Source organism: Lipotes vexillifer, unplaced genomic scaffold (assembly GCF_000442215.2).
Source record: "Lipotes vexillifer unplaced genomic scaffold, Lipotes_vexillifer_v1.1 scaffold2126, whole genome shotgun sequence".
Classification (NCBI taxonomy): domain Eukaryota; kingdom Metazoa; phylum Chordata; class Mammalia; order Artiodactyla; family Lipotidae; genus Lipotes; species Lipotes vexillifer.
Genome location: NW_006778599.1, coordinates 215,710 through 219,331, shown reverse-complemented (window position 1 = coordinate 219,331; position 3,622 = coordinate 215,710). Strand labels below are relative to the sequence as shown.

Here is a 3,622-nt window from a genome sequence, read left to right as displayed (position 1 = left end):
CCAAAAAAAAAAAAAAAAAAAAAAAAAAAAAAACGCTAGTAGTAGGCCTTCATTTTTTATTTATTTTTTAAATTTAATTTATTTTATTTTTGGCTGCGCCACGCTGCATGTGGAATCTCAGTTCCCTGCCCAGAGATCAAACCCTTGCCCCCTGCATTGGAAGGTCTGACTCTTAACCACTAGACCGCCAGGGAAGTCCCATATGCTTCATTTTTTTTAGTTAATATCTCAATTCAATAAACAGCTATCAAATATACAGTTGAATAACTTCAGATTACCCTTTGGTCTTAAGATTTTAGTATGCACAATATTATTTTTCAGAGCTTTGACTTGCTACTGTGTGCATATTGTATGTGTTTGCATTTGTGTGTGTATGTTTGTTATATAATTTGGTTTATTTAAGTGCATATTAAAATTTTGCAGATGCACATTTGGGTGACATCCTGGATTCACAATAATATCCCCATTCTATGCTATATCCTCTTCTTCAATTATTTGGATGGGCAGGAAATGCAAACAGGGCCAATCATAATGCAACCACTTTCTAACATGTCAGGCCATGGATATTAATCCAGGTCATGTTAATGAGAATTCCTTCCCAAGATTTGGAAAATGAGGGTTCTTGCTCTTCTTTCTTGCAAAACTGTAAGGATGTAAGAAAAGTGCTATCATATGCCACGGCTTTGGTTTTGTGAAGAAAGCATTATGTGAGAAGTGAAATGATACTAGAAGGTAAGTTGAAAGAATGTGTTGGTGCTCCTCACAGCTTCCATCTGTCAGTCATCTTCAGATACACCCAGCCACTTAGCAGTTATATCAACAAATGAATGCCCTCTTATGCTTAAGAGAGTTTCAGCTGGGTGTCTATCACTAGCGGTCAAAAACTGTTCTTAAATATTGATATTAAAGTATTGAAATATATTTTAGAGGAATATCTTACTGGAATTTTAAGAATTCTCTTTTATTTTAATGATAGCTAGTAGAAAAATAAAATATATGACTGTAGATATCAGCTTATTTACTTATAAGACTCTAAGTTGGACTGCCAGTTAATAATAAAATCATCTATAACAAACAATTCTAATATAAAATGTTATCTTTATAATCTTTATTTCTTTTGGCAATTGTTTAGATAAGGAAAATAATTCACACTTTCTTTCATTATTTTCCATGTTCATGTACTGAAAAGAAAAATGTTTACATGGGGTCAATATTCAATCAAAGTTGCTTGACTCAATACGAATGTAATCAGGCAGTAAAATTTTAGGTACTAATATAAATCTTCATGGTCCACAAATAAAAGGATGTTTTTCTTGAATAGAGAGAGATTATATAAAAGGAAATAGAAAAATGGGACACAATAGTGTAACTGAGGCCTGAAATCAAACATGAATTGTAAAAGAGACCCTGGGAGATCTGGTTAATCCTGGGTTTAATATTATATCAGGAACTCAAAACACATTTATAAAGAAAAAACATTTTTTTGCAGTTTCTGTTTTTTCTTCTCTATGACAATCAGTAGTTGATATGATGGGTGGTGGGGCTTCCCTGGTGGCGCAGTGGTTGAGAGTTTGCCTGCTGATGCAGGGGACACGGGTTCATGCCCCGGTCTGGGAAGATCCCACATGCCGCAGAGCGGCTGGGTCCCTGAGCTATGGCCACTGAGCCTGCGCGTCCGGGGCCTGTGCTCTGCAACGGGAGAGGCCACAGCAGTGAGAGGCCCGCATTCCACACACACAAAAAAAATAAATGATGGGTGGTACCTATCAATTCCACATTTTTATCATTTTCTCTCATAATATAGTCATATTTTTTTCTTTGAGTAAATGGAAAGCAAATCAACCTACAGATATTAATTGATTATAAGGCACTGTGCAAGGTACTGAAGGCAGAATTGCATAGACAGGTGATTTCAACACTCTAATGTTTGCTTTTAAAGGGTTTACACTATGAATAACACGCATAAAGATTTTATATCCTCTAATTGGCAGAATTTTGTTAAAACAAATTTTAACAGGTTAGGAAGGAGGAATTGTGGAGAGTTGAGGAAAAAAAGATGACTCGTACTTTGAATATAGCTCACAATTTCCACCTCCAAATAGTTCCCATATATGAAACCCCTTAAGTTATATTGTAACCCTTCCCTCTAGAGTCTTGACCTGCAGTTTGAGGAATAATGGCATTGATATATGTAATACACAGATAATGCAAAAAACTCATTTTACCAGATAGTTTCACCTTCTGCCCCATCAATCATATTACAAAATCTGTCAACAGGAGGCAAATTGCCTGGCTTAAATTTCACCCCACTCCCTTCACATGGTCGCTTTAGAGGAAGTGCTAATGGCCAATACAAATGTCAAAAGTGAACACCGATAAAGATATGGAGACACCATTCTAGCTAGCCTCGAAATAGTAATAGTAAACTATATTGCAAAGCTTGTATTGAAAAAAAAAGTGGAAAAGGCTTATGGATCTGTTTTTATGTTTTGAAGAGGATCTGATGTTATTCTCCAATATCAGTGTTTCCCTTTTACCTTCGCTTCGCTCTCCACTCTGCAGCTCTTCAGCCAATGTTTCTGTACAACTTTCTCCTCTCTTCAACTCACCTACTAGCCTGACACAGTTCAACATAGTTATGGGTGCAAATAAACTTAGAAGAAAATATTTTAGGTATATGAAACTATATAGTAAAGTCTAAATTACTGTATATGTCAGTTGGCAAACAAATATTGATTGTATGCCTACTACCTACCAGACAATATCATGCATTCAGATGATGGAAATGGTTAACAAAATACTTCTCTTTTTCATGAAGTTTACATTCAATAAATAACTGAGAAAAAATAATTGTACCAGTATTTACTATCGAGAAACAGTTATGGGCAAAATTGAGATTAGGACCTATCTTTTCATAGTGCACTACAAACGTTGATTTTCATAGTGCTAAGGAAATATATAATTTGGAGATCCAGCTTATTCGAGTTAGGAAAGTTTTACCTGCATAGCAATATTCATGCTGTGATTTTAAAGAGGATCACCATTTAGATAAGGCAAAGAGAAGGGGTTGAACATTCCAGGAAGAGGGGACAATATGTACAAAAACTGTGAGGAAAGCACTGCATGCTGAAATAGAAGGCCAGAGTGGCTGGCATGAAATACACAAATAGTAGAACTGTGCATACATTTGAGCCTGGAGAGGCAAATAAAGGTAGGGTTGTTGGGATTTTACGGGCATTATTTGAAGGACCTTTGGAAGCTGTTGAAACATTTTAAGAGAGAAATGATATTTAAATCTGTGCTTTGAAAAGGACATATCCTAGCTGCTGTTTGGAGAATGGAGAGGAGGAGCAGAGGGAATATGGCTATGGTTACTGCAGCCTAGTTGAGGATTCTGACAATGAACGTAGATAGAAGTGAATTAATTCGAGAGTTACTTAGGTGGTGGAATGTATTAAATTGGGGTGTACGGTGAGAGAAGAGTCTAGAATTATGTTATTTTTAATTAAATACATGATAGTAGAGAGTTTTACTCAACCTGGGAAAACTGAAGTTGGGAAAACATTTCTAAGATGGGAGATATATATATATATATATATATATATATATATATATATATATA

General features: G+C 35.5%; 1 pseudogene; it reads right to left on the bottom strand.

Moving 5' to 3' along the window:
• Positions 1-3,622, bottom strand: part of LOC103087350 (tigger transposable element-derived protein 1-like) — a 21,569-nt pseudogene that overhangs the window by 16,837 nt on the left and 1,110 nt on the right.